Source organism: Ceratotherium simum, chromosome 5, assembly GCF_057802395.1.
Source record: "Ceratotherium simum simum isolate JZ-2026a chromosome 5, ASM5780239v1, whole genome shotgun sequence".
Classification (NCBI taxonomy): domain Eukaryota; kingdom Metazoa; phylum Chordata; class Mammalia; order Perissodactyla; family Rhinocerotidae; genus Ceratotherium; species Ceratotherium simum.
Genome location: NC_141904.1, coordinates 31,490,401 through 31,515,085, shown reverse-complemented (window position 1 = coordinate 31,515,085; position 24,685 = coordinate 31,490,401). Strand labels below are relative to the sequence as shown.

Sequence of the window (24,685 nt, the reverse complement as noted above, 5' to 3'; positions counted from 1 at the left end):
TATTATATACAATTATCTCAATAAAATTTGTGTTATAATCTTAGATACTGCATTTTATGCATTTAAACACATAATTCTGGGGTCCCTAAGCTTGTCAGACTGCCAAAGGGCACCAGACATAGATAAGGTTAAGAGCCCTTGGCCTGGTGATAGAGAAGCCACATTAACAAGGCACAAGGGAATATGAGACAGAGACTATGCCCTCTGGCTGAGAAGCTAGCCTCCCTTTGAGTTATCTGGACCATGAGGAATTATTTAGGTACATTATTTTTCTTTGTACACCTCTTCTTCAGGTCTTTATCACCCCCACTCACTTTCTTTATTTTCTGTTTTTTTTTATGCCTTTTATTCCTGATCTTTCAGTTTCAGCTGACTACCAAATATCTCTTAGTCTTCCTGTGCTGTCAGTGGGTTCTCTTCCTTTGGGTAGTTTGTTTTCTCTTATGGCCTGCCTCTTTTACCCCCCCTTTTTTCTCCTACCCCCACTCTCTGCTGCTTGTCTGTTGCCTCTCTCTTGGCCCTCCTGACCTGGCTGGCTATCAGCCATCCCTCCTTCATGGGTTTTGCAGCAGAAGCTTTGGGCATCAAGAGTCTACACTGTACCTTCCATTAGGGAAGGGTATTCATTTTGTTTATAGGAAGTGTTTCTAAGAAGCAACTAAAAAACAGACTGACCAGCCAAATAAATGACTATGAAACATTCCATGGCAGGAGGCTACCTAACTTTGCAAACCCAAGCTTAAATATAATTTGTAGAAAGGATGGAACACGTTCCTGTTTGATAATCCATGATGACCAGATATCCAGAGAAGGTCAGCAGACTGAGCCAGGATTCTTTTCAGTGCATAAATTCCCAGTGTAGCCAAAGGAAAGTATACTGCTTAGTCACTGCTAACAGGGTGAGCCCTCTGCAAGCAGGCCTATCCCAGGATTGCTTTTCTAAATCAGAACTGAGGTTAGAAGACTAAAGGAAAGCCAGTGAACTCCGTGACCTTTGTACTTGAGCTTTGGACAGACATACAAGTGCACTGGACCTGCTCACTGCCCTCACCAGGGGAAATACTTGTCCTGGAACAGCCATCTTTCCCAGCAAAGTACTGAATACTTACATGCAGACTGAAAATTCTATCAACGACCTAAGAAGGAAAGGAAAAAAAAGAAAGAAAGAAAGAAAGAAGGGAAGAAATAACGAAAAGAGAGAGAAAAAAAGACACTAATCTGCATTTGAAAATGTACTTTGGTTTGTCAAGTATTACTCCATGTTTGAGAATGACTCAATATTTTATTTTTTATATTTGTTTCCATTTTACTTCTAATACAAGGCACAAATCCTTTTTAAAAAACTGAAAGAGTGGTGACACTTGCACTGGACAACTGTTCACATAAAAAGCAGCTCAGAGGGCTTAGGATAAAAAGAGCTTTAGGATAAAATAAATTTTATAAACTTTACTGATCTGTTCCTTTATCCTCTTAAAGAAAAAAAAATCTGTTTTTACCGGAGTGGTTCTTTTTCAATATTTATTCATTTGTTTATTTTAAATGAATTATACTGCCCTTACTATTATCTTATCCTATTTGGGAAAATAGTATGTTCCACACCTGTCAGCTCTTGAGAAGACTGCAGACTTCATTCTCATATAAAATGGCCGTTTCGTATGTCACGTTGCGATGTATTAATTCACTAAGTTTTTATACAGCATATACAGATATATATTTGTATGTCAGATATAAGAGCTTGCATCATGCTTCCCAACCATGTAGAATAAAGCTCATCAAAGTCACAATCTGCAGATAAAATACTAAATTTATTAATCTTATAGATTATTCAAATCTAAATACAGATTAAGATATTACATATTTATTTAAAATAAAATCCATGAGGGTAAAGTTTCTCAGGTTCTACCTAGTCATCCTTTTTTATCCCCCTGCCAATGTCTTCTTCAAACTCCACAGAACTTTATTATTTGGCTTCTCTTGTTATTAAAAATAGGTCAAGTTGAAATGCTCTGCTTCTTGATTATTTTTCATTTTTAAATATCTAACAAAAAGTGAGAATTTTAATTTACACTATGTGTTACCTAAACGTATTTATTCATTGTGTTCTGAATAAAAAGGTTTCATTTTTTTCATAACCTTTTTCCCAGAACGTGTTGCTTAATAGTAATTGTTATTCTATCAACAAACTCATATTTATATGATTTGAGATAAATATATTCCCAAAAGAACCGTCCCAGCACAAGTGTGCTGTGGGCCCTTGAACACTACACCAGACAAGAGTAAAATGAATAGAAGGGATATGGATCACATAAATTGGATGAGGATACAGCAGCTAACTCCCTTACTACCTCAGAAAAAGCTAGGAATTGGGAACCAGGATGTTTGCCCAGGAGCAAACAAATTCTTCTTTCTGTGGTTCCTAAAAGAGAGAACATTTCTTTTGGATTTTGACACGTCTGATATCAGTGTTACATCTGTTTTTCTCTAACACTGCTGTAATCCAGCTAAACCGGCCTCCCCACCTTCAGAAGGTTATACCCTTCTGGGATGATCTGATTTTTAATGGTTCTCTCTCAAGAGTTGGGCAGCTGTGCATATTTTTTCCCTACTTACATAAAAACGCTATTCATTTCTAATTAATTCTCTAGAAAGTGAATGCTTCCCTTGGGATAACTGAGGATTCTGGGATTCAGATCAGTTATCCCAACACAGATGGCAGACTGAGGTGGTAGGAAGGAGGGGCCTGCTCTGCACTAAGAAGAGTATCTCTTAGTGCAGACTCTCCATGGCCATTTCTGTCACACCAAAGCCCCTTATCAGCCAAGCCTCATCCCCATCTTCCCCCAGCCCATGCCTCCTTGACAGCACTGTTCCCTCACTCTCACCTTTTCCTCCTCCACCCCCAGTTACTGCCTGAGGGCCTCTGTCCTGGTTCCTCACAGCATCAGGGATGGAAATCCTGTTCCAGGTGACACAAAAGGCACCAAGTTTCCACCATCCTCCTGTAACTCTTACCCCCCTGATGTGATTCTGAGAAACAGGCTTTTCCCAATCCCCTTCTCTGTTTACTCCAGCTGACTTTTTGTTGGTTTATCTCCAAGGGGAGGACATCCTGGTACTGTAGCTACAGAAAAAAGACATGAGTCGTTCTTAGAAACCAGAATGCTGTCCTACAAGAATACCTAGAGGTGCACGGAACCTGTAAGCTGCTGGAGAAAGTCCCCTTTGTTAAAGGGGCTCAGTAGGTCAGAAAACGGCAAAGAACTATTTTCCCCCTTTCTGAGCCCCAAGTATATCCACTGGAAAGATACTGTTTTGCCTCAGATTTACGTCAGCCTAAAGTTTAACCCAAGGGTCAGAAATCCAGAAGAAATAATACTAAATCATTTCATTGTATTCAAAAGGGTTTTTCCCTCTGATGTACTACATTTTCTCTTATTTTCACAAGTACTTGGAAGTGGGGCAAGATAGAGCTACCCAACTTGACAGAAGGACTTTGCTAAAATGATTGAGAATCCACTTAATTTTATCTAAAATCATCCAAAGTGTTGCATGGTTAGTTAATTTTTGTTAAGTTGAAATCTTATAAATATTCTACTGAAATTTTTTGCTAAAGAGGCACATTTGTGGTGGTTTATCCATCATATGATGGTGACTTTTTCTGGTTATGCTGATTGAGGCATTTATGAAAAATTAGCAAAATGGTCTATTTTTTAATAAGCAAGATTTCCCTAGTTAATTTTTCACTAATTAATTTTAAGATGTTGAAAAACAGCAGCAGTGAACATAATCTTTTTACGCATAAACAAAATTTATTTTGACCAAGGGTCAGAAGACAGGGGTTCTAGTACTAATTATGCTAGGAACACACCGAGTGGCCTTGAGCACATCATTGAATCTCTTCCTCGCCTCTGGATTGGGAGGGATGATATCTGAGATCCTTTAGCTCTAATATTCTACAATTCAATCACTAGAAAGGGACTCCTTTGCAGAATACAGTTTCTACAGAGAGTGACGACAGAGCAAATCTCTGCTCACATTTGGATGTCTCCTTCTATTTCTTCTCACATTTAAAAGACCAATGTCTACCAAAAGGTTCAGAAAAGAAGTCCAATGCCAGCAGCTAATGCCCTAAATTTGCTTCCATTCCCAGGATCCCATCCTACTAAGGTGTACCCCAATAGGCTCTGAGAGGGACGGTATGCAGCATCTGTCTCCCCGTGCTACAACCACAGGGGCTCACAGGCAAGGACTGGTGCCTACAGTACGCCCCTAGGGTTTGGAGTAAAGTGCTGGAGGGCTCACCCACGCTTCCTTGTGGACAAAGGGTCTTTGGTACCAAATTGGGCTGGGAGCATGGGACACACCCAGTGTTCTCCACCCACAAGACTAACCAGCCCCACCAGTTACTGGCTGGATGACAAATAGCAAATAACTTAATGTCTCTGTGGCTTAGTTTGCTCACCAATAAAATGGGAAAAATAACTTTATCTTCCAGGGTTGTTGTGAGGATTAAAACCAAAACAGAGCACGTAAAATATCTAGAATAGTGCCTAGCACAGAGTAAGAGCTCCATAAACGCTGGCTCTGATTATTATTAGTACCTGTCTCCCCAGAATAGCTCAGCAACCTGAAAAAACCACCGTGGAGGATGCGAAGGCTTCCTTCAAGAGTTCCCAAGGGACATGTTCCAACCTGTTTCTACGCGCCAAGAGAAGTGACCTGAGCACAAATCCAGGTGATAAGCATCCAGCAAGAGCCGGGCCCTGGGGAGTTGGAAGCTAAATCTTGCGGATTGAGGGACTTAATTCCGGGATCCTACCTCGGGTATCCAGGTAACTCGGAAGAAGCCACAGCTCTATCCCAGCGCTGCCTGGCCTGTGAGGGTGTGGCCTTTGCGCTCAGGAGCTGCACCTGGAGCCTGCGCGGAGGGAATCCCCGGCTCCTTGGGGCTTTGAAGCTCGCCGCGGGGAGACTGGGAGCTCCTGCTCCAGGGGTGCCCCGGGATGCGAGTGACAGACCTCGGAATTCCTCCCTGGAGCCCTGATGAGTCGACGTCTCTTCCGGAAGGGTCTGGCCAAGGCGTGGGGTCCAGAAAAGGGGACTGCGCTGAGCTCTGCTTTCTCCCAGTTGGTACGGGAGAACAGGAGACTTCTACAGGGCAACTGCAAAGACGGCTGTGCCCCTGAAAGCCTGCACGTGGGAGGTCTGCACAGGGACGACCAGAGGGTTTTACCCGGCTCCAGACCCAAGCAACCTCCAAATTGTTCTTCTACGTGGCCAGTAGGAACCGGGAACCGGACTCTCAGCCAAAGGCGCCTCTTGGAAAGGGGCGTGCACCTCCTCAGAGAGAGAAGGGTCAAAGGAGGTGCTTCCAGGCCTTTGGCAGCCCAGTGTATTCCCCACCGGGATAAACAGAGCCTGGGGGCTGCTCCTTCTTTGATACAGCAGTCTAGGCCCCCTCCTGCAAATGGTTTTCCGTTCCAGATTGCTGGGGTGCAGATGAGGAAAGAGCCTCGCTTTCCGGCATCCGCCAAAGCGTCTGGAACGACCAGAATTATCTACCTAGGAGCTGCAAGGTGGTCAGACCCACCTCCGCACGGGACCCTGGGTCTGGGTGCCGGATCTCCCCTCACCCAATGCCCACGCACCCCCTCGCCCTGCGTTTCCCCGCACGCCCTCCAGCTCTGCGCTCCCCAATCTCCCGGGTGCAGCACCGGGCTCCCCGACTCACTTGCTCCCCCCAGGTGCGATTTGCGGAGGGGCGAGGGGGAGGGGGGCTCCCACTGCAGCCTCTGCCCGGGCGCTCTCTTCCAACCTGTTCGGACCCGTCTATTCGCCAAGAGCTGGGGACTCCCCCCTACCTCACACACACGCCTCCCCCTGGGGGCCAGGAATCCCCTTCCCATTCTGTGGCTGTGGGGACATCCTTGACTCCCGGGCGCCCGGCGGGGAAGGTGGGAGTGGGTCTGTGGACCCGGCTGCTGAGGTGAAAGGGTGTAAAAGCAGGTGCCGGAGAAAAGAGGGGACTACGGTCCCCTTAGAGCCAGGAAAATCATCCCTGGTCCATGATCTGACCACTCAGTCACCGCCCAAGACGCCAATGCATTCAGAATCTCGCCAGGAGGTTTGTTTCTCCTGGAGAGGGAGATCGTCCCATTCCAGGCACCCAGAAGCCTGCCTTCCCAAGTCCCCCCGGGCCCCGGCGTTCCGGGGCTCCGTTCTGTCTCTCTCCTCCTCCCCAGGTGCCCAACCCCTCCCCCATCTGTATTTACACACCAGAGCCAGCGCCCTCCGGACTCAAATCCCTTTTCCTCCTCGTCAGATGGCCGCTTGGGGCTGGCCCCTTCCCCGCTTTAGCAGAGCCTTTCGTGCCCTCTCAATCAGATCTATCCCCCATCCTCAGCTCCCTCCTCCAACCCCACCAGCAACCTTTTCCTTCTCAAACCACTTACTTCACCCACCCGGATCTGTACTTGCCGTTCCCACGGCGCACAGCCGCGAACCACTCCGAGGGTTTCATTACCGAGTTGGGGTTGGTATTAGCAAGGATGGACCGACTCCCTCCGCGCTGGACAGAGCCCCCGGGGTGGCCGCAGCATTCCCCCACATCCCACACCTCCTATTTCACCATCTCGGCTCCTACCCGGTCCCTACAGGCAAGATGAGTACTGCTGGGTCCCAAACCCTCGCCTCTCTAGCGGGAGCTGCAGGGAGTGAAAAGTCGGCTGGCAAGAACACACAGAGAGAAATGGGCAGATGCATACGGCAAGGCGGGTAGGGGGTGGGGGAAGGGCGCATGCGAGAACTAGACGTGCAACTTGCACGGCACGGGGTGAGCACGGCGCGGGGAGGGGGGCACAAAAGTTTGCAGACTATTACTGCATGGCATCCGGCTGCACGTGAGCAAAGAGGGTCGACTCCCCCTCGCCAGGAGGGCTCTCTCCAAGGGTCTGCACCAAGGGGAGCTGGGGGTTTGGACATGGCTCAGAACTGGGGTAATAGTTCTCCTCACTTGTTTCCGGAGGGACGGCCTAGGCACCCGGGCAGAGGGACGATACCGCGCTTTGCGAAAAGCAACAGGCAGCTGCACCTTACCTTGCGCCAGTTCCGGGCCGGGGTGGCTGCTCCATCCTCGTGGCGCAGGGAGGAGGCGTTGGGTACGTATGCCTGGGGGTGTGCGCGCTGCCGGAGCTGCAGCTGCCGCTATCCCCACCCGGCTGCCAGGCTGGCTGCTCGCCCCGTACCGGGCCGGCCGGGCGGGCTCGGTCCCCGGCCGCAGCGGCGGCGGTGGTGCGCGGCAGCTTGAGCGCGGGACGCGGGCAGTGCGTGGCTCGGCTGGCGTCCTCCGGCGCCTCCACCAAGCGAGGGTGCGGCCCCGGGCGGCCGTGCAGGGCACGGCTTGGCTCCGGTTGCTGCGGCGGCCGCTGCAGACCCTGCACCGGGCCCCGGAGCCTCCAAGGAGGAGGAGACAAAGACGCGAGGGAGGCGAAGCGCCGCTCACCCCGATGCAGTCGGCTCAGTTACTAGAGGAGAATCGCCTCCAAACCCGGGCTGGGGATAAGGGAGGAGGGGCGAGAAGCCTGGGGACTAGAGCAGGACGGAATGAACGTGACAGTCAGAGCTCTGCCGTCGCCTCGTCGGCGCTGCCCTCTCCCCTCCCGGGTGGGGGGTCCGGAATGGAGAGAGAGGGCGGGGGCTGAGCCTTTGCTGCGGGAGGAGATGAGCTGAGGTGGGAGCATTAGCTCCCTCAGCCGCCCTCGCCTTCCTTCCTCACACCCCCTTGCACAGCTCCGCTCTCAGCATGCTATGGCCCATTCTTTCTCCTGTTTTTCTAACTACTGAGATCGGAGCTGAATTAAGCTGGCAGAAGCAGCATAACGTGGTGATGGGTTGGTTGTCCTCTATTGGGGAAAAAGGCGGATGCTTAAAATCCGTTCGACAAATGATTGCCTCCTGAATGCCAAGTACTGGACTAGGCTATTTTGGGGAAGGATGAATAAGGTGGGATATCCCCCCTGAGGGCTCCACGGTCAGATCTCAGAATGATCCCCTGCAGTTCCTGAAGCCCAAAGATTTGGGGCTGAGTCGTGGCCCCTGAGCCCTATCCCCAACCAGCCCAGTTTCCCAAAGCAGAAGAAGGTGTTAGGAGAATTCAATTTTTACTTCCCCTTCCAGGGATAACTTGGAATGTGCAGCCGAAATGGTCTCTATGCCCCTTAAGAAACTGTGTGTGTGTGTGTGTGTGTGTGTGTGTGTGTGTATTTTAAGATTAAAGCACATTATTGGTTGTAGTAATGTTCTTATTTCATGATTTAAATTATTTATCAGGTGCGCACACACACACACACACACACACACACACAAATTGGGGCCAGAGGAACCAGCCTTCACAGGCTCTACAAATACCACCTTCTTTTACAGCCCTTTTCCATCCCCATCTCTCACCCTAGGCAGAATTAATCTTTCCCTTCTCACAGTTGTATTTGCCAATCACTTGCAGAAATTACACATTAGATTTTTTTATAGATTTCTGTTGCTTCACTCACCTGTGAGTATTACCTTTTTTTCCCCCTTTGGTTTCCACTGCAACTCCCCGCATTGTTTTGTATCTGATGGGTACTCAAGGAAAGATTAACCAGTTGAAGGTCATTTTCTCCTTCAAACACAGCTAAATCTGAGTGTCTCTAGAATTAAAAAGACTCCAGTGATGAAATTTTTAAAATTTTGGGGGGAGGAGAGGACACATATAGTTACACTCACAGCCTCTTTGACCTAGAACTGTAAAACTATTTAAATCTTTTTTGTTTCTAGACAATCTTCTCCCACTGACCACCCCTCCTCTGTTTGTTGAGTTCTCAGAGGTAAAGCAAACCCAGCTGTTGCCCAGCTGCATAGAGCAAGAGATATGTACTCAGGTGCCAACACCTGGAGCAAACCCATTCCAGGTGAAGAATGATCAAAAAATCTTTATCATTTCATGACCTGTGTCAAGTATGTTGAAAGCCTGCCAAGATTTCCTAGTTTGAAATGAGGGTCTCTTTTTCTGGATGCATTTTAGAACAGTTTGAGCGTATTTTATTGCTGAGAGGTAAGAAGTGTGCTTTGTACTTTAGAGATCTTTAAAATTGCTCTTTAGGTTCTGTCCCACTTCCTATGAATTATAGGATGGATACCCCAGATCAGGGATGCACTATGAAAAAGATCCATAATGTGTAAGAGATTAGAAAAAATGACTCCTAAGATATCTTCTATTTCTAAGATGATGCCATGATTGGAAAGGTTGTAGTTTGAAGTTTTGTTTATTTCTTTTCTTTTTTTTTTTTTTTTTCTTGATGAAGTTTTAGGACCCAGACACAGGTAAGTATAGACGGCAGGTATATAATTTGGTATAATGTTTCTGAAGCGAAATTTGGCGTTACTATCAAAAGCATTAAATGTTTGCGTGCTGTTGTCCCAACGACTCTGTTTCTAGAAATTTATCCTCAGGAAATAATTAGGGATGTACAAAAAGATTTTTCTACAAGGATATTCATTGCAGTGTTGTTTATACCAGTGAAAACTGAAAACAAACAAAATCAAAGTCAAATGTCTAACAAAAGAGGAATGGTGAAATATTTTGAAAAGCTATGAATGGAATACGAGTCAGACATTAAACTCTTGTTGTAAGTCAATAGGTGAATATTGTCATGAATGATGGTTATAATATAATTTTAGTTGAAAAAAGTCAGATGCACAAGATGAGAGAATAGTAAAAATTAAAATCTGGAGTTGACAGATCTAGGTTTGGAGTCAGACATTTCTACTTGCTAGCTGTGATCTTGACCTCTAATACATTGGCTATATGATTGGGTTCATGTTATTTACCTCATAATGTTGCTGTGCTTTAAATGAAACAGTATTTATGATGCACTTAGTACAGTGCCTAGTACATAGTAAAATCTCAATGGGTTTTTCTTTTGGCAAACTTTAAACGCATAAAGGTGAGTTTAAGGTATAACACATTTTTTGTTATATATATATGGATTTAGACTCATGTCTAGAGTAATATGCACTCCAGTATTTGTCTCTGTTAATACTGGGATTATGGATTTCTTTTTAAAAATTTATATAATAGTCGAAAGCTGTGGAATTTGTTTTTAATTTAGTTTTCTTTAATTAAAACAAATGATTTCTAACTATGGACACAGGAAATCTCTAGACTTGGATGTTTTCTGCTCTAGTTGATTCACATAATTATCAACAAGACTTGCTGACTATTGGTGTTGCCCATGCTATAAAAAGGATAAATGACAAGGCATGGAGTTTGTCACCTCTGATATAAACTTCTATTTGTTTGGTAGCAACCAGGAGTCAAGTCCAGCTCAGCAAAATATGCTGTTTAATATGAAGAGCTGATTGGCTGCTGCCCCTGCCTTGTCATGACAGCCAATCAAAAAAAAAGAGGATAGAGGAGGTTTCAGAAGCTATATTTGTAACTTTCGATTAGTGAATTAGAGAAGAAAGCCTAGTATTGAAGAGCCATGCAATTCAATGACCTTCGAATCTACAGTAGGGGCCCCTCTGGGTGAGAGGCAGAGCTTTTGTGAAACTTATCTGTGTATGTTACAAATACTATAGAAATATAGAGACAAATATCATTTCCTGGTGTTTTCAGTTTAACTTTTTTTAGAAATAAGAGTGCATCATTTTAAAATCAATATGTTTCAGTAATTTTGCATGTAAAGGAAATTCCTTGAATTTTGAATTGCATTCTCCCTTTGAAACTCTCTACAGAAATAGAAATGCATTCTTCTGAGCCCCTGAGTTGAGTTTCTGAAATCTGAATAGTTGGGGTACCTTAAACCCTGCTGTCTAATGAATGAATAGGATCAAGGCAAAAAGATGTTACTATCATGAATTCTTTGTGGCAGGTGGTCTAGTTAACTATTCTTAATAACAAACTACCCTAGAACTTCTTGGCTTAAAATAACAATCTTTTATTAGCCTGAATCTGGAATTTAGACAAAGCTCAGGGAGAAAGGCTTACTTCTGGCCCACTCAGTGTCAGCTTAGGGCCACTGGAGTCAGACTGGAGGATTCACTTCCCAAATGGCTCACTCACTTGCCTGGCAGGCTATGTGGGCTATTGGCATTCAACAGGAGCTGAGGGCCGGGGACCTCAATTTCTCTCCACTTGGGCCTCTCCATATGCATCTCTGCACAGTTTCTCATAGATTTCCTCACTTCATGGCAGTTGGATTCAAAAAGAGAGCCGCAAGAGGAATCAGACCTTTCCTGGATAATGAAAACCTAAACAGTTAAGCACTGCCCATTATATAAACAATCCAGTCTTCATATGACATTATAAATTTTAATCCTGAACTCACCAGGCAAAGTAAACTAGTGAACTAGCTAATCATTTGAATGATTTAGGCAAATGGATCAATTTTTCTTCCATTCATTGAGTTCATTTCACAAAGAATTGGAAGACTAGCTGGGAATGTAAGTTGGTGTAGCCACTGGTGGAAAACAGTATGGAGATTTCCCAAAAAATTGAAAACAGAACTACCATATGACCTAGCAATTCCACTTCTAGGTGTTTATTTAAAGGAAATGAAATCACTATCTTGAAAAGATATCTGCACACCATGTTCATTGCAGCATTATTTACGATAGCCGACATGGAAACAACCTAAGTGTCCATCGACGGAAGAGTGGATAAAGAAAATCTGGTGTATGTGTATGTACAATGGAATATTATTCAACTATAAAAAAAAAAGAAGGAAATCCTGCCATTGTGACAACATGGATGGACCTTGAGGGCATTATGCTAAGTGAAATAAGTCAGAGGAAGACAAATACTGTATATCTCACTCACATGTGGAATCTAAAAAAAAAAAAAAACCAAACTCAGAGATACAGAGAACAGATTGGTGGTTGCCAGAGTCAGGGCTTGTGGGGTGGGAGAAATGGGTTTGCTATTTAGTAAGGAAAAAAAAAAAAAAATTCAGGACTAGCCATTTAAATGAATTTCTAGTCATTTCTCTATATATATATTTTTAATTTTACTGAGGACTCCACATAGTGAAGACCAAATTCCTTATCATGGTTTCTCATGGGCCTCTGCAATTTAACTTTCTTCCCAGCCCTATCTCATATCTTCCTCTACCTTCTCACGTTTTTCCATCTTTTTTGAGCCTTATATTTTGACTTGTTAGAGCCAGCTGTTGACAAGTTTACTTCCCCTACCAGACTATAAGTTTCTTGAGAGCAAAGACTTTATTTCAGTTTATGCCCCCACAACTCTCAGCCCAGAGCCACACATGGAGTGGCTGCTTGATACATATTTATTGAAAAGATGAATAATTCAACACCCCTTGTCTTTGCAACTCAATCATTCTATCTCCAAAATGGCAATATTGCTCGTGAGCTGCTCCACAGGGGAGCTAATTAATTCTCTGAAATTGGAAAATATTTTCAAGTTCCACCATACTTTGGAAGCAGTCAAGAACATTAATATGTGCAATAAAGACATTATTATTACTTTCTTGACACATAAATGGTGAATAATCCCTTTTTAATGTGTTTGTTTTGAATATACTCCACAAATTTGCAGGAAGTAATGTATTGTTGGCTCATTTCTACTAATGGACACCTTGTGTGGACTGAATAAGACGTGGCCCCTTCAAGCTCTGTTTGTTCATTTCTCCAGCTTTCAAAGCTGCTATTTTACATGATTCCTGCCATAAAGGCAACCATGGTGCAAGAATCAGCCTTCTGGGGATTCTATGTCTTGAACCACAGCGTGGGTACCTATGGGATTCTAGGAAAGCACTCTTTGTCCCCCAGCCATATAGTTACTATGGGAAATGTCCTGTAGCTACAAAGCTGAATGATCCAATAGAGACTCTGTGTCCCAAGCTAGAGCTATCAGAGTCTCTTCCCTCGGAATTTTGGTTGAGAAAACTGGGAGAATTGGGTTAGATTCTCAAGTGGCTAAAGCTGCAAGATGTAAACCGTAAGAGCCATGAGCAGGCATGTCGTCTGCCATGTGGAGAAAGCCACGCAGTGTGAGCGATAAAGCTGCCATGTAAGGACAGATGTGAGAGGCAGAGCGATTCCCCATAGGGTCTGAGTCCCTGGTTCTAGCTGTTTGAAGGTCCAGCTATGTGTCTGCTTTTCCCACAGTTTTTTATTCATCTTCTCTTTTCAATAAATTCACCTTTTTGCTTAAACTAGTTCAAATTTGGTTTCTGTCACTTGGGACCAAAAGAATTCCAGCTAATGCAACATCGAAGAAAGATTTGAGAAATGCCTCTCAGAATATGTTTGATTAAAGATTAGAAAGAGAGCTTTTGGGGATGCTTTGATATGAGTCTTACATTTTGAGAAGTTAAAAGCTCGGTGAATAACATAAATTGAAGCCTATTTTTCCAGACAATAAAAATAGGACCTGATATGTAAAAACAGGATCCTAGTGTTAGTGATTTACTAGAAGGGTGGCTTCCCGAGGGCAAATATTTGGATTTTGTTGCTATACCACGATGGCTATGATAGAATTCTGCACAGAGTAGAAGTTTAATAAATATTTGTTGAATGAGTTAATGTATTTCTTTGTTGCATCTCTTCCTTACTCCCAGTTAGAAATATGAAAAAATAATACTTATTGAACTTACACTATAAAGCAGCCACTGTGCTAAGTGTCATCACATTTAATTTGCTACCAGACCTTGGAGTGGAGGTGGGGGGCAACTTTGGATTGAGAGAACTTCTCAGAGATTAAGCAGTTTGCTCAAACAATTTGCACACAGAATCTATATGATGGGGTCAAGATTTGAACCCAGGAGCATAGCTCTCCAACATGTGTGCTCTCTCTACCATACCACAATCAATAGTAACATGTCTATATAGGGCAGAAATCTCTCCTGGGGCAATAAGCTGAAAGGGGTAGGGTTGGACTGGAATGTTGCTTCATATGATTTCAGCTCTAATTATCAAGGATTTAGTGAACACAGAATTAGTCCTCATTTTATAGCCAAGTACGTGCAGGTTTATGGTGCTGCCTCCAGTATTCACCAGTCAATGTCTCCTTGGAAAGTCTCATTGTCAGGATGGAAGCCCTCCATTTCTTCCCCCACCTTTCCATAAGGGGGCATCGTAACACTCCCAGTCCCTTGTAGCTGTTGGTGCTCCACCACATCCCCTTGGTATCACCATTCTCGATCCCACAGCTTCCAACTGCAAGCACCTGCTACTCTATGCCTGGTCTCTTGAGGGATAGCCTAGAAGTGGTAGGAGACTTACTGCCCCACCCTCAGTGACTGATGGCAATTGATGGATAGACACCCTACACACTACTCCTGTGTTGGTATGACTTTAAGGCCTGTTCCACACTGTCTCCCAGAGGTCCTCAGTGTGACTGTGCCCCAATTACCCACAACACTAACTTGCTCAAAAGTGAGCCCTTTATTGGCTTCCTTCCCTTCCGTGTTTCACTTTCCTCGACCTCTACCAGAACTTTCCAAATAAACTACTGGAACTCTCACCTTTATTTCAAGGGTCTGCTTCTGGGGTAAACCAAGCTAAGTCCTCTCTCTGGTCCCTCACTACTGATCCCTAAGGGAGAAAATCAAATTACCTGATCGATGAGTTTGAAAGAAGAAACTGAGCATTATCCATTATGTTCCTCTCTTTTGGAGATGGCAAGGCCATAGGACATGCATGTTTGGACTGCCTTCTGCCGTGTGTTTAAGGGCTTGTCCTCATTGGAAGGTCTTTAGTTAGCAACTGGATGGATAAGTCAGTTTAATTCGGGAGTGATATATTAGGACACCCTCTAGGTCCTTACAGATCTAAAATCATGTTCTCTAATCACCTTTATCAGCAATATAATGGACATTTTAATTCCATCCATATTAGGTCCACATGATTCATAAAAGCCAACAGGTGGAAACAACACAAATATTTATCAACTGATGAATGGATAGACAAAATACGTTATATCCATACAATGGAATATTATTTGGCCATTAAAAGTAATGATGGACTGATACATGCTACACCATGGATGTACCTTGAAAACACTATGATAAGTGCAGTATGAGCACCAGTCACAAAAGACCATACAATTCTATCCGTATTCAATGTCCAGAAGATCTATAGAGACATAAAGTAGATTAGTGATTTCTTAGGGCTGGGATAGGGGAGAGTGAGAGAAATGATAACTAAAGGATGTGGGGTTTTGTTTTTTGAGGTCATGACAATGTTCTAAAATTGACTGGAGTTATTGTTGCCCATATCTGTTAATATACTGAAAACCACTGAAAGATACACTTTAAATAGGTGAATTACATGGTATGTGAATTGTATCCTAATAAAGCTGTTAAAATTAGGTCCACATGGTGATGCAAAATGTTAACATTAGGGGAAGCTGAGTAAAAGGTATATGAGAATGCTCTGTACTATCTTTGCAACTCTTCTGTAAGTGTAAAACTATTTAGAAATAAACAATTTTTTAAATTATGTCTAAGCTTGGGAAGGTCCAAACTTGTGGGGGGGGTGCTTCAAAACCACTCTGACTCAGTTTCACTACTTATAAGGGAGAATAATACTGTAATACTCATCTCATAATGTGGTTGTAGGAATTATTTGAGATAGTGTATGACACTAAAGCATCTGGCAAATAGTTTTTCTCTCTCTCTCTCTTTCTCTCTCTCTAACTCTAATAGAGGTCTAGGTACCTAAGACAGAATCACCACTGTGTCTCAGGCATCCTATTTCCTCCTAAGATCACCATTATCCTCCACATCTCCTGTTACTTTTCAGATATAAGATTTGGCCCGACAAGTTGTGGTCAGAGTTCCAGCGATGAGGTTAATATTCTTATTACTACAATTTAATAGATAAAATGAGCCAGCTCAGTTTGCAGTGCCAGAGATTTAGAGGGGGAAAAAAAGCAGGGTGACATTAACAATTGATGCCAAAGTGGCCTTCCTTAGCAATTAGCTGTTCTTGTCTCTTTTGTATCCCATTGTAGCTATTTTTGTTATTATTTCTGTTTTATGAAAATGGTTTTGTTCCATCAGACCCACATGTAAGTTTCTAGTTGCTGATGCAGGCTTCCCTTTCTTCCTTCTGCAGCACTTATGGAACCCAACACAATGTTTCTGCTAGTTGGTCTGGAGTCAGTTTTGTAACTAATTATGGGGTTGATTTTCTTCTTTTGTATTAAAGTTTTCTCCACCCACTGGGGGTGTTATGGATTTGACAAGGAAGCTTTCCCTATCCTCCCTGTTTCATTGTGAGAAGCCAAGGGCATGAGGGAAATGCCCTTGTTGGAGTGCAGGCTGGGGTTTCCGTCCTTTCTCTAAACCTAAGGGACAAAGGAAGACACAGACAAGCCATTTAATGCCCCTAGCTTTGGTGTTTGCCTTTGTAAAATGAGAAGATTGGCCTAAAGCATCTCTAAAGTTCCTCTCAGGCCTGACATTAACCAAAAGCAAGCATTTTCCTGAAGTTACTGACAAGTAGTTGCCAAACACCAGAGGAGTGCTGATATGTTGTTAGCTAATATTAACTCTCATCTGTTTGCAGCATCTTGATGGGAAATCATCACTGGGAGCAGCTCTGTGTTCTGGCATCTGCTCTGAGACAAGATTTAGAGAACACAAGAAGAAGGAATTATGGAGATGATGGGTCCCTCCAACGTGGACAGAGATGGTGTCGTTCTGTTGTGATGCTGAAAGAGATACAGAGAAACCAACCAAAGGCTGATCTCAGTGCCTGGAAGATGAGTATTACATAAGTGCAATTTTACTTTCTGCGTTAATCTTTGCTGAGGTAATTGCCTTCGTTCTATTTTCAGTCTGTTGTTGGCAATGCTGCATGGCCTACTGACAGTTGTTCAATAAAAATAGAGATCGTACTCAAGAGGAAAAGTGCAATATTCACACGTGGCCAATGTTCTGCTTTTATGAGCCACGGTACTCAATTCCTCAAGAGTTAAATGGGGAGAGGCACTTGCTAGAAAGTTTTACCAGGAATCGAGATTGAGTTCTGTTTACAGGGTGTTGGGTATGTCTGGCGCACAACTTTGTACACAAAGGGACATACAACAATTTCAGCAAGAGGGAAATCTTTTCAAAAAGAAGGAACCTGGAAGTCATAATCTTCTCTTTACTTCTCACATATTCACTCAAGTTATATTCATCCTTACTCTCCATATGTATCAACAAATGGAACCAAATTTACCTCCCAAATATTTCTCTAATGGTCCACATCACACCATCAACCTCCCCCCAACTGCTATCTTGATTCAGAACATTATCATTTCTCAGCTGAGCACTGTAACACTCTCATAAGAGCTTTCACTATCCCCAGCATCCTCTCATCCTCCCTTCATTCTCAGCACAGCAGCTGGAGCGAGCCTCTAGCCTGCAAATGTGACTGTGACATGCCTTGCTCAGAATTCTTCATGATAAAATCTTAACTGCATTACACAGCCTACAAGTCTCATCATAGCCTTCTGCCTGCCTATTTCACGAGCCTCACCCTCTGCCGCTTCCCCTTATTCTAGGGTCCAGCCAAACTTAGCTGCTCACAGTTCTCCCAAATTCACTGCACTCTTGTGCCTCTTGTTGGAATACTGCCTGGCATCTCTAACCCATGCAGCCAGCTTCTTCTTACCTTTTAGGTGTCTGTCATCAATACCATCCCCGAATGGCCTTTCTTAACTCTCCAGGAAGACCTAAGGGCTATTTCCTCCCCATTCGCAATGTTCTATGTACATACTTTCAATATGGCCGTAATCAAACTAGAATAGAGTCCTAGCATTGTCATAGTGAACTCAAGCGTGATCACCTCAAGGCTGGGACCATGTGTTGGATCTTCAACTCCCTAGCACCAAACCAGATAAGAGATGCTCCATGAATGCCTAGGGAAGAGAATGGAAAGAGCATTTACTAAGCACTTAATATATGTCAGGCTTGATGCTTGTGAGTTTGGGGGATTGGGGGACAGGAAAGGAAAGTAAGCAGTCTATGATCTACATCTGGCAGAATGATAAAAATAATGAGAGGATAGGCAGAGATATAATAAAAAATATGCATATTGAAAAGCCAATAAGCTAGAAAGTCTTGTAGTCTTGGGTAGAACTTAATAAATCATGGAAGGGAAGGCAAACTAAGGGTAATATTAAAAAAATAAGAACTTTGGCTTCAAATGACTCCTACTGCCTCAGCAGGTGGAAGGGCCCTGGAGTCCTCACTGTTAAAGCCTCCTAGCATATTTCCAGATGACCTTGATGATCAGGCATCTATCATATGAAAAGGATCATAAAATATAGATGTTTCAAATCAGAGGAATCCCAGTAATCACTCTTCATGATCTGCAGAGATGTTGAAGAGAATTCTTAAGTAGGTGACTTTGTACACATAGAATTTAATCATAGGTCCTAGAACAATTATTCTCTTATTCTATTTAACATCCAAGACTTTGACTTTTAGTGGGGAGTTTGGGAGGTGAGGCTGGACAAGTAGCTGAGAGGAAATAATAAGACTTGAAGACTATACTGTGGAGTTAATATTTTATCATGAGGGATATGGGGAACCATTAAAATATTTTGAACAAGCTATGTCACAGTCACATTTGCAGGCTAGAAGTCTCCGACTGTATGTAGGATGGATGGGAGGTGTTAATGGAGGGATGGGGTTATGGAGATTATTTAGGACTCCATTACAATACTCCGGGTGAAAAATGTTGGCGTTCTGAATCAAGACAACAAAAGTGGGCTGGTGAGGCGTGGACCAATAGAGGGAGATGGTTCTGAGGTAAATTAAGGCATCTGACATTATCTAAGTGATCTACACTATGATGGATTCCATCATCCCTTCCATGTGCTAAATCAGTGGGATATGCCTAGCCCTTCAAGGTTTCCATGGCCAACAGAACCCCAGGCCCACAGTGGCGGATGGAGTCGGCTTCCCAACCAAATGACCATTCTTCTCTCCACTATTTTTTCAACAGAGCCCATCTCTCACTATAGAGGTTGAAAACCTGCTTTCCCAGCAGCCCTTGTAGTGAAGGATGGGCATCCGGCAAGATTCCAATCAATGGAATCTAAGGGGGAGCTTGCTGCTAGGAATATTTTAGTAACGGCCTTTCTCTTTATAAAAATAATTAAAAGAGAAACAATATCTCTCTTCTTTTACTATTCACGCACTTTGCCATGTCTGTGTGTGATGCCTAGAACCATGGCAGCCATCTTGAGACCACAAGGGAAAAGTCTGAAGACAAAAGCCATTATGTTGAAAATGGAGAAAAGGAAGAATAGAAAGAGCCTGGATCTTTATTGATGTCATTTGAGCTATTAAATGAGCCCTGTAACCACCAACCTCCAAACTTTCATTAGATGAGATGATACAAAGCCTTGTTTTAAAAGTTCTTGCTACTCAAAGGGTGATATCTGGACGGATTATATCAACATAACCTGGAACTTGTTAAAACTGTGGAATCTTGGGCACTGTACAAGAAGTACTGAAGCAGAATCTACATTTTAACAAGATCCTTAGCACCAGTGTGAGCCACTTTTAATTGGGTATTTCTGTTACTTAGAGTTGGAAGCATCCTAATTAATATACTCCCTATATACACATTCTTTTATAACTAAATTAATTATGCTTTCTTCTGTTATTCTACAATATTTGACCAGCCCTCTATCACAGTCTGCATTTTATTTGATCATGTATGTGTATCACAGTTAGAACTATCCTTGACAGTCTGACTCATACTACTTCATCAATTCCTTAAGAGTTTTTAAGGACGTAGGACATTTTAAGGACATAGAGTGTCCTATTGACCTACTGACCTTTGTGTTCCCCCTTTCTGCCTAGCATTAAGCTCTGTGAAAACTAGGATTCGAATATTTATTGAATAAAAGAATAAAAAGAGCAATCATTTCTTTGCAATTACTCTGGCCAATTAAAATTTTTGAACTTCCAATATGTAGACATAATGGATTCTAAGGTATGCTGGTTATCTGCCTTGGGCTATAAATGTATTCTGTTTTCTTGTTCAACCACTTTTCCAAGTAGAGCCCTACTCAAGAAAGCTCTTCAGAGTCAAGATGCTCAATAAATCTTGGGCCTTCTTCATGCTGGGCCACATTACCGCCATCTTCCTAAAGCTTAATTGCCTTATTGTCACTGGAATAATGAAAGTCAGCTCAAGGTTGCCCCTATCAAAGTCACCAGATCCAGTGCTCTTGGGACCACTCTATGCATATGGTGCTTAATTTAAAGTAATCAATGCCATAAATCAATTCCCCATCTAGCATCAAGCCTTGACCACTGAATATGTCCAGTAAGGAAATCTTGATCATCTAGAATTCAGGAAAAGCCAAAAAGAGGCTGGCATATTCAGCTGACTCTGCTTTCTTTAAAAGGTTCTGGCAATGTCCAAGCTTAGAGAAGCTAGAATGCTGGGATAAATATAGAAAATTGATTTATCTTTTTCATTTAATAAAAAGCATTCATAGATTTCATAAAGTAGAAGCCCTGCATATAAGTCATCCAAATAGAGGACACACACACTCAGAACAGCTTTTAGCCATCTTACAACACATACACAAATATATAACAATATAGTTTGACTTTCTGATTTATCCATAATTTTGTAAATTCACCTTCATAGCCCACCATGCGTCTGTGTGCTGGCCTGCATCCTCAATATCTGGCAAAGCAACCAGACATCGTAGGTGTGGTGAGGAAAGCCCAAGACCTAGGATGAAGAGATCTAGGCTCTGGTCCCAATTCCATGCTGGTTAGAGGTGAGAGGTGAGCCTATCTCAGCCTCAGTTTATTCAAATGAATACCATCCTTTTTTTTTTTTTTTTTTTTTTTTAAAGATTTTATTTATTCATTTTTTCCCCCCAAAGCCCCAGCAGATAGTTGTATGTCATAGGTTCACATCCTTCTAGTTGCTGTACGTGGGACTCGGCCTCGCGCTGGACGGAGAAGTGGTGCCTCGGGGCGTGCCCGGGATCCAAACCCGGGCCGCCAGCATCAGAGCGCGCGCACTTAACCGCTAAGCCACGGAGCCGGCCCAATACCATCCTTTTGATCATGAACACTCCTCAATCTCAAATTTTAGGGTGGATAAGAAAAACCATGCCATTATTTAGAGGAAATAGTTTCACAAAATTCTTGGGAGTGTTACGAGATAATTTAGAAGAGGTTGCTACTAAATTTTTCTGCCTGTTTCAACAATTTCATCTGTTTACCAACAGCTCTAATTGGGCAAAGGAGCAGACGTGATGTAGCAAAATAATCCCCAGCAGTGCCTGACATAATTCAATATTGTCAACTGAAAGCTAAACTTTATTGGACCAAATAGCCCAGTAAGGCCCACAGAAAACCACACATGGACAGCTGTGGTTATAAGTCCTCAATTGTCCTTTGCAAATAGGGAAATTACAGAAGCTATTTCAGAGCCTGGGAATGCCTATTAGCAAATTTTGCCTGTTCAAATTATGGCCTAGATTGAGAAAATCACTCCTATAATTGGTGTGAGCATTTTTTCACTCCCAGAAGAAAAACTAACTTTATGTTTATATCAACAAGATATTTTTGAGACACTATTCATTTGAAATTCAGTGGAAGTTAATTCCTCAGAAAGATGGAGTTGGTTAACTAATTTATAAAGTTTCCAACTTGGGTTAACAGATGTCTTACTCACACTTAAGATAATCACACAGGAAAAAATAGAGCCCTGAGAGGTTCAGGGGCTTGCCCAGCGTCACGCAGTGAGAAGCAGAACCAAGACCACAGCCTCACTGCCACTTTTGCTTAGAGCAGCGATTCTCAACTGGTGGCAGTTTTGCCCCTCAAGAAACATTGGACAGGGCCGGCCCTGTGGCTTAGTGGTTAAGTGCGCACGCTCTGCTGCTGGCGGCCTGGGTTCGGATCCCGGGCGTGCACCGACGCACTGCTTCTCCGGCCACGATGAGGCCACGTCCCACATACAGCAACTAGAAGGATGTGCAGCTATGACATACAGCCATCTACTGGGGCTTGGGTGGGTGGGGGGGAGACAAAATAAAGACCTTTTATAAAAAAAAAGAAACATTGGACAACGTCTGGAGACATTTTTGGTTGTCACACTAGAAGGAAGGTATTACTTGCATATATCACCCTTTTGCATTTAGTGAGTAAAGGCCAGGGATGCTGCTAAACATCCTACGATTCACAGAACAGCTCCCCAACATAGTACTGTTGAGGCTAAGAAACCCAGGGACAGAAGTAACATTCAGATGTGAAAGCTTGCACGTACACACACACACACACACATGTGCAAATACAAAAATGACCAGCAGAGGATAAAATAGCTGTCTACATTATTTCTAACACTTGCTTATAAGCAAAACAAGAACTGCAATAACAGCAAACCTTAGAATTTTCCATGACACTTCTCTTTCTTTCTTCATTTCCAACATCAGTACATCCTGCCAACTCCTCTTTTAAATGGTATTCCCAAACCAGCTGCTTCTTACCACCTCCACCAGTATCTCCTAGCTGTGGCTACCATGTATCTCTCACTTGGACCACTGCAATAGCATTCTAAATTTTATTCAACTCTCTTCTCGTTAAATCTGTTTTCTGCTCAGCAGCCACAGTGATTCTAACAATGTAAACCTGATCATGTCACTTCCTTGTTGTAAAGTCTAGTCCCCCACTGGGACTAATTCCATATCCCTGTGTGCTATTGGAAATGAGTAGGGCATATTTTTGGTTGTCATACTAAGTGGGGAGCAACTAGCCTTTATTTAGTAACTGGGAGCAGAGGAAGCCAATTGTCCTATAATAGGAGGGATTATGAAGTTTGGCTTGCCGGAACTGTTTAGCACCTCTGGTAAGATGCAGTAGCCTCATTGTCTCCTCTGCTCTCCATCTTGCTCTCTGCACTCCAGCTAGTGACCTAATGTTCCTTGAACCTGCCAATCGTGTTTCACTCTTAGGGATTTGGCACTAGGTGTTCCCTGCCTAAAAGCTCTTCTCAAAATCCATATGCCTTGCTCTCTCACTTCATTCAGGTCTCAGCTAAATTGTTGTCTGATCAAAGAAACACTATGTCACAATCTTATCTAAATTATCATCCCTTTCATTAAGGCGAAGTGTTATTTTGCTAAATGTTTCTTCTTCATTTATCAATATCCGATATCACGATATAATATATATTGATCAGAGTGTTCTGTTTCTTATGTGTCTCACCATTAGAAAGTGAGCTCCAAAGGGCAAGGGTTTTGTCTATCTCATCTTTGTGTATTCAGTGCTAGAACAGTGCCTGGCACACAGAATGTGTTAGACTAACATGTGAAGAATGAATAAACGAATTTATGTCTTCACTTAGACAAAAAAAAAAAAAAAAATCCCTCTGGAAATGTGAGTGTGGTCAGAGTAGAGAGAAAAATCATAAATTTCCATTTAGCTTGATGGCTAGATATTTTAAAAACCTAACACTACTGAAAAAAAATCCTGTATTCACCAAACACTGCTTGCAAAATTATGAGGAAATAGTCGTAATTGTTATTTTAATTATTTGGTGACCATAATCTGTCTTTGTGGACTGAGTAGCCTAAATAGGTCAAGATATTTCTCAAGAACTTCAGGAATCATGGAAGAAAAAGGGAAACATTCAATTAGATCTACTCACATAACATATAATTAACAGTCTTATTAAGGGATGCAGTTTCATGGACTATTTTGTGCTGACAATCTTAAATGTGTAAATTCAATAGGAATGGTGAAGTAAGAAAAATTCCTCCCCATTAACTTTGATGGAAGCCGGGTGTCTGACAAAACTGCAATTGCCTCGAGGCCTGCTTTCCAGCCAGGGAGACAAACTGCTCCTCTCAGGGAAAAGTTTGAGTTTGGAGAGAGAGGCTCCCAATAGCCCTTGATCTGCAGATAGGACTTGGCATCATCTCTGACTGCACTTTTACTTTTCCAAGCTCTGATTGCCCCCTGCATCTCCTTCAGCCCCCTGGCTAAAGAACAACAGAGATGTAGCAGAGCAAGGAGAATGTCCTTGTGGAGAAGGAGGCACCTGTAATACTTCTCATTTGAATTTGTTGACCTCATGTGGTTTGGGTCAAGTTCCATAGACCTAGAGCCCCAGTGGGCATTTTTGTGAAAGTGATTTATGGGGGGCTGTTCTCAGGAGAAGGGGAGTGTAGGAGGCTGAATAGAGCAGGGGAAGAAATCTAAGCAAAAATATAGTCTTAGCTGGAGTCTAGCTTCAGCCTGATCCCATGGGGAGCTCTGGAATATGAAGTGTACCACGGAGTTGGTCTTCCTTAAGGGAAGGGGACCAGCCTTTTGTACCCCTTTGTCAATCAGTCTTGGGCCTTTGACTGCTCAATAGGATGGGGGCACGACCTCCCTTGGGGCAGCTGTGAGCCCTTAGCAGCCCACAATCACAATCAATAGCGGGGAGTGGGGTGCCCTATCCTGTGAAGGGAATTTGGATGACGCACCAACAGCATTTGCTTCATGTCTGCCAGAGTCTCAAAGAGACATGAATCACAGTTTTTTAAAAAATACCCAAAAGTACTTTCTCTAAGTATCACTGCTTGGCACAGCATTATTCATAGTGGCCTTGAGAATCATGTCTGGCATCTTGAGTTGCTTCTGAGGGAATTCTGCTAATGTAG

At 43.1% G+C, this 24,685-nt stretch overlaps 1 protein-coding gene across 2 annotated transcripts in view; it reads right to left on the bottom strand.

Moving 5' to 3' along the window:
* LRRC3B (leucine rich repeat containing 3B) overlaps positions 1–7,669 on the bottom strand; it is an 83,479-nt gene extending 75,810 nt beyond the window's left edge. The window contains exon 1 of one of the 2 annotated variants that reach the window (XM_004419434.3): positions 7,096–7,669. The gene's annotated coding sequence lies outside the window, so the exon portion shown is untranslated. Of the gene's footprint in view, positions 1–4,819; positions 6,143–7,095 lie in introns of those variants that run through there. The other variant, XM_087430633.1, reaches the window with a different exon arrangement.
* Between the last annotated feature and the right edge of the window lie 17,016 nt (positions 7,670–24,685).